The following is a 7,456-nucleotide window of genomic DNA, read 5'->3' as shown; positions in this document are numbered from 1 at the left end:
TTTTTGAAGACAGATTCTGTTTTGTTTATATTAAAAAATGTATCTGGTAGTTTTCACATTATATAATGACACTTTTTTGCTACCAATACAGTCAGTAATTTCAATGCTGGACAGTTTTTCTAGTTTACCAAGCAAATGCAGATGGGTTGGATATGCAAGAAATCTGCCTCTACCCTGTTCCATCAAGCACTCTCCTAGGGCAGAATTATGGGCCAGATGCGACTAAATCCCTTCTATACTGTCCCATCAAATACTCAAACAGGTCTGATATAGAATGGAATCAATGTACACTGGGAATTTCCTCAAGGGTTCACTTAACCTGTCACTGTAACTTCAGTATTAAACAGTGTTTATATGGTATCCAGGTTTTCACTGCAGTTCCAGACACCTATCAGGAGAGTATCCAAGGAAATTCAAGGCAACAGAGTAAAGCTCCCATCAAACAATTCCAGGACAGGCACAACATCGGTTAGATATACAGTAACACTCCCTCCATACTGTTCCATCAAATATACCCAAACCAGTTACAGAAACAGTGCATATTCCTTTTTACATTGTTCCATCAAACACTTCCGGGTCAAGGCAATACAGATTAGATCAGATCCACAGAAAAGCTCCATCCATGTTATTTTATCAAACACTACAAGGTCAAAATAGAATTTAGGAACATAGGTACAGAAGTAGGCAAATTCAGCCCTTTCAGCCTGATCTGTCACCATTCAATTCATGGCTGATCTCTCCATGGTCTCAAATCCACCTCCCCACCTGATCTCACATCCCTTTATCCTATTTTTTATTAGCTTTCTGTTCACTGCCCCAAATTATGCCTTGATCCTTTTTTGTGCCAACTTAAAAACTGGACAGGAAGTGCAAAGACAAGAGGGCATTTAAGTAAGGTATGGATTAAAGTTTAAGTTTTAATTAAAAACGTAACAAGTTAACTTAATCACAAATTCTACTACAAAGTCAAACTTGTAAGAAAACTACACTTAATTTTAAAACTAGCTTCTTTGATGTCAGTTTTACACTTTAGAAATTCAATATCGACACAATTTGCACTGAGCAATTTTTTTGAACATCCTTAGGTATGGAAATTGTGCTAGAGTATTGATTTGTAAATGGAACCTATCAGTTAAAAAGAAAGGAATAAACCAGGTAACTATAGACCAGTCAGCCTATCATTAGCTTATTGAACTCCTAGAGGCCATGATGCAATGAAGAAAATGTGCTGGATGTTGTGTGTATGACTTTTCAAATGAAGACAAGAAAAAATACTTTTCACTGTATACGTGACAATAAATCAAATCAAACATTCTTGATCTCTCTTGCCCATCAACTAAAAACAGGCTGCTTCTCACTATCCCGTCCCAATCTTTCATAATTTTTATCTTATCTATGTTGTTCTAATAAAAAGAGCCCACCTTTCATGTCTGGCTTTATATTTGTATATAAGGGGCCTAGATAACAGTGAATATGAAGGACCTTTTTCCAATAGAAATTAAGTTGAAAACCAGGGGGCGTAAACTTAAAAGATAAAGGAGGAAATGAAGAGCATATTTTACAATCAGAAAGTAGTAAGGGTCTGGAACTCACTGCCTGTGAGGCTGGTAGAGGCAGAAACCCTCATCACATTTGAGAAAGACTTGAGGTGCTTGCTGTAACCTACAGGGCTACAGATCAAGTGCTGGAAGGTGGGATTAGACTTGATAGTTCTTTGTGATAAAATTAATGTGGTCCATTTTCTGATGATATCAGGATAGATGTGTAGTTAGCTTTTTTTAAGAAGATCTAAGGATATTGCAAAGGGATATTGACGAGATGGAGAAATAGACTAAAAGGTGACAGATGGATTTCAATGTCAGGAAATGCACTTTGGTTTAAAAGAAGTCATTTGAATAGACTCTGCTCTGAGAAAGCAGAGGGATTTGAGGTTATAGATTCACAGAACAGACTGATGAAGCCATCAATAAAGCTGTTGGAAACCTAGATTTTAACATGAAAGGTAATGGAATATATGTGTCAGAAGGTAATGATAAGTCAATATAAAACCTTAATATGACTCAGTTAGGGTGGTGGGCAGTATTGGGTCTCATGCTCTGAAAAGGACATTGAAGTTTTAATTACAGTCTAATGCAAAGTCATAGGATGCCACCTGATAAATATAAAAACATAAGAAAAATCCATGGCACATTCAGCCCATTGTGCTTGCCAAAAAAGAACTATCAAGTCTAATCCCACCTTCCAGCACTTGATCTGTAGCCCTGCAGGTAACAGCAAGCACCTTAAGTCTTTCTTAAATGTGATGAGGGTTTCTGCCTCTACCAGCCTCACAGGCAGTGAGTTCCAGACCCTTACTACTTTCTGATTGTAAAATATGTTCTTCATTTCCTCCCTTATCTTTTAAGTTTACGCCCCCTGGTTTTCAACTTAATTTTAATGGAAAAAAGATCCTTCATATTGACTGTTACCTAGGCCCCTTATATACAAATATGAAGCCAGACATGAAAGGTGGGCTGTTTTTATTAGAACAACACAGATAAGATAAAAATTATGAAAGATTGGGACAGGATAATGAGAAGCAGCCTGTTTTTAGTTGATGGGCAAGAGAGATCAAGAATGTTTGATTTGATTTATTGTCACATGTATTAACATACAGTGAAGTTTTTTTTTTGTGCACCGTACAGACAAAACATACCGTTCATAGAGAAAGAAGTGGGAGAGTGCAGAATGTAGTGTTACAGTCATAGCTAGGGTGTAGAGAAAGATCAACTTACTGCAAGGTAAGTCCATTCAAAAGTCTGCCAGCAGCAGGGAAGAAGCTGTTCTTGAATCAGTTGAGTACGTAACATCAGACTTTTATATCTTTTCCCTGAAGGAAGAAGGTGGAAGAGAGAATATCCGGGGTGCATGTGGGGTCCTTAATTATGCTGGTTGCTTAGTCGAGACAGTGGGAAGTGTAGTCAGAGTCAATGGATGGGAGGCTGGTTTGCGTGATGAACTGGGCTACCTTTGTAGTTCCTTGCGGTCTAGCCAGAGCATGAGCCATATCAAGCTGTGATACAACCAGAAAGAATGCTTTCAATGGTGCATCTGTAAAAGTTGGTGAGAGTCATAGCTGACATGTCAAATTTCTTTAGTCTTCTGAGAAAGTAGAGGTGTTTGTGGACTTTCTTAACTATAGCGTCAGCATGGAGAGACCAGGACAGGTTGATGGTAATCTGGACATCGAAAAACTTGAGGCTTTTGACCCTTTCTACTTCGTCCCCAGTGATTTAGACAGGGACATGTTCTCCTTTAAGCTTCCTGAAGTCGATGACAATTTCCTTTGTTTTGTTGACACTGAGGGAGAGATTATTGTTGCCACACCAGTTCACTAGATTCTCTATCTCATTCCTGTACTCTGCCTCATCATTGTTTGTAATCCAATCCAATCGTCAGCAAACTTGAAAATCGAGTTGGAGGGGAATTTGGCCGCTCAGTATAACAAGGGACTGAGAACACAGCCATGTGGGGCACCGGTGTTGAGGATGATCATAGATGGAGGAGGTTTTGTTACCTATCCTTACTGATTATAGTCTGTGAGTTAGGAAGTTCAGGATCCAGTCGCAAAGGGAGGTGCCACAGCCCAGGCCATGGAGTTTGGAGACGAATTTCATGGGAATAATAGTGTTGAAGGCTGAGCTGTAGTCAATAGATAGGAGTCTGACGTAAGTGTTCTTGTTATCTAGGTGTTCCAGGGTTGTGTGCAGGGCCAGGGAAATGGCGTCTGCTGTGGACCTGTTGCGGTGGTAGGCAAACTGTAGTGATCCAGGTAGGCCAGGAGGCTGGAATTGATTCGTGCCATGACTAACCTTTCGAAGCACTTCATAATTATGGATGTCAGAGCCATGTGGATCATTGGTTAAAATCCTTATTTTGAATGAAAGAGATTTATCAGTATTGAAGCAAAGAGTAATGAGGCTAACAAATTTACTTCCAGGATTAGTGAATGAAGCAGAAACTTTGCCAATGTTCAAGAATAGGAATCAATACGTAGCTTAAGGAATGTGGGAACAATGTAGGTATGAATGTGATTAGGGTATTTGCTCTGGAAATAGTAAACAGGTTATTTGGGCTGGATAGCTTGTTTGGTAATGTAATTTTATATTTTTCTGCATATTCATATCTCTTTGAAATGAATATTCCTTTTGTCTCAATCACCTGCACTCCACTTTTTTTTTTAAATTTTCCTTTTCAAATATTTATCAAGTTGCCTTTAAAAATGGTTACACCACCATCCATCCACCCTTCCTCTTGATTCTTTTGGTGGGGATTTCACATTGATGCCATCTATTACCATAGAAACCATAGAAAATTACAACTCAGAAACAGGCCTTTTGGCCCTTCTTGTCTGTGCCGAACCATTTTTTGCCTCGGCCCACCGACCTGCACTTGAACCATATCCCTCCACACCCCTCTCATCTGTGAACCCGTCCAAGTTTTTCTTAAATGTTAAAAGTGACCCCGCATTTACTACTTTATCTGGCAGCTCATTCCACACTTCCACCACTCTCTGCATGAAGAAGCCCCCCCTAATATTTCCTTTAAACTTTTTTCCTTTCACCCTTAACCCATGCCCTGTTTTTTTTTCCCCTAGCCTCAGTGGAAAAAGCCTGCTTGTATTCACTCTATCTATACCCATCAAAATCTTATACACCTCTATCAAATCTCCCTTCATTCTTCTACGCTCCAGGGAATAAAGTCCTAACCTATTCAATCTCTCCAAGCAGTGAAAATAATTTTCTTTCCCAACTAGAATAATTATCAACACTTCAGATCACTTTTTCATCCACTTAGTTCCACTTTTTCTGCTTCCCCCTCATAGCTAAAACTCTAGTGTAATTTTAAGGACAAACTTCATTGGATTTCATGATCATGCTTTTAAGGCCTGTAAGAATTAGGAACAGTTATGGGCCGTTTGACCCCTTGAGCATTTCCACCATTCAATGAGATCATGGCTGATTTTTCGTGGGCTCAGCTCCACTTACCATAACTCTTAATTCCTTTACTATCTTTGCCTTGAAAACATTCAACTGCTTCGCTGGGCAGGAAATTCCACAGATTCACAACCCTTTGGGTGAAGAAATTCCTCCTCAACTCAGTCCTAAATCTGCTCCCCCTTATTTTGAGGCTGTGCCCCCTAGCTCTTGTTTCACCTGCCAGTGGAAACAATCTCCCTGGTTCTATCTTATCTATTCCTTTCATAATTTCATATGTTTCTATAAGGATCCCCCCCCATTCTTCTAAATTCCAATGAGTATAATCTCAGTCTGTCCTCATATGTCAAGCCTCTCAACTTTGGAATCAACCTAATGAATCTGCTCTGCAACCCCTCCAGCACCCAGTATGTCCCTTCTCAAGTAAGAAGACCAAAACTGTACACAGTAGTCCAGGTGTGGCTTTACCAGCACCTTATACAGCTGCAACATAACCGCCCTGTTTTTAAACTTCATCTAGAAATGAAGAATAAAATTTCATTTGCTGCCTTAATTACCTGCAAACTAACTTTTTGTGATTCATGTACAAGGACACCTGCAGCAGCACGCTGCATTTTTTTTACCATTTAAATAATAATCCATTTTGCTCTAGGGCTATACTGTGTTGCCAGCTCAACCACTGATTGAGCCACGTCAAGTGAGTTTGTTGACGAAGAGTGCAAACTGCTGGATATACTCAACAGGTCAGGGAGCAACTGGAGGATAAAAAGTGAATATTTCAGGTCAATGACCATTGATCAGAACTTTCCAGGTGCTACCTGACAATGTTGACTATTTCCAGCATTTAATGTTTTTATTTCAGCATCTGCAGTGTTTTTTGCTTTTGAGTATGTTGAGTAGTGGCTAATCTACTTAATTGCAAGACAAAGAGCTGCAGTAGTTAACCATGATAACCTAAAGCACATCCTTTTATAAATATATAAAAAGGAAGAGGCTGGTTAGGGTGAATGTTGGTCCTTTAGAGGATGAGAAAGGGGACCTAGTGGTAGGGGATGGGGATATGGCTAAGGTATTGAATAACTTTTTTGTTTCTGTCTTCACGGAGGAGGACGTGAATAATTTGCCGGGTGTTAGCGATGGAAAGGTGGTAGGACTGGAGGGTCTTAATGACATTACTGTTACTAGAGAGGCGGTGCTCGACAGACTGGAGGTGCTGATTGTGGACAAGTCCCCAGGACCGGATGGAATGCATCCGAGGGTTCTGAAAGAAATGGCGGAGGCGATAGTGGATGCCTTGGTGGTTATTTTCCAGACGTCGCTGGATTCCGGGGAAGTGCCGGATGATTGGAAAACGGCTAATGTTATGCCGTTGTTTAAGAAGGGTGCCAGGCAAAAGGCGGGGAATTATAGGCCGGTTAGTTTAACGTCTGTGGTAGGTAAAATGTTAGAATCTGTCATTAAGGAGGAAATTGCGAGGCATCTTGAAGGGAATTGCTTGATAGAGCAGACGCAGCACGGCTTCATTAAAGGGAAGTCGTGTCTGACAAATTTACTGGAGTTCTATGAGGATGTGTCTAGGGCGGTGGATAGAGGAGAGCCGGTGGATGTGGTCTTTCTAGATTTTCAGAAGGCGTTTGACAAAGTACCTCACAAGAGGTTATTGCAGAAGGTCGAGGGACATGGAGTTGGGGGTAGGGTGTTAGCGTGGATAGAGGATTGGTTGTCAAATAGGCAGAGAGTGGGGGTCAACGGGTGCTATTCGGATTGGCGGATGATGACTAGTGGAGTGCCCCAGGGGTCGGTGCTGGGGCCTCAGCTTTTTACCATTTATATAGATGATCTGGAGGAGGGAACCGAGTGTAGGGTGTCGAAATTTGCTGATGACACCAAGATTGGGGGAACGGCAAATTGTGCGGAGGGTGTGGAGAGTCTGCAGAAGGATCTAGATAGGCTGGGCGAATGGGCCAGGAAATGGCAAATGGAATTTAATGTTGGCAAGTGTGAGGTGGTCCACTTTGGTAGGAAGAATGGTAGGAAGGACTATTACTTACGGGGCAAAAAACTGCAGCAGGTGACGGTGCAGAGGGACCTCGGGGTCCTTGTGCATGAGTCACAAAAACCCAGCTTGCAGGTGCAGCAGGTGGTCAGGAAGGCGAATGGGATGCTGGCCTTCATAGCGAGGGGGATTGAATATAAAAGTAGGGAGGTCTTGCTGCAGCTGTATAGGGCATTGGTGAGGCTGCAGCTGGAGTACTGTGTGCAGTTTTGGGCGCCGCACCTGCGCAAAGATATTTTGGCCTTGGAGGGAGTGCAGAGGAGGTTTACTAGGCTGATACCGGAGTTGAGGGGGTTGAGCTATGAGGAGAGGCTGAATAAACTGGGCTTGTACTCGTTAGAGTTTAGAAGAATGAAGGGAGATCTCATTGAGACGTATAAGATGATGAATGGGATGGATAGGATAGAGGTGGAGAGACTCTTCC

The sequence above is a fragment of the Carcharhinus amblyrhynchos genome, chromosome 19, assembly GCF_965287045.1.
Source record: "Carcharhinus amblyrhynchos chromosome 19, sCarAmb.v2.hapA, whole genome shotgun sequence".
In the NCBI taxonomy this organism is placed as follows: domain Eukaryota; kingdom Metazoa; phylum Chordata; class Chondrichthyes; order Carcharhiniformes; family Carcharhinidae; genus Carcharhinus; species Carcharhinus amblyrhynchos.
Note: the sequence above shows the minus strand (reverse complement) of the source record.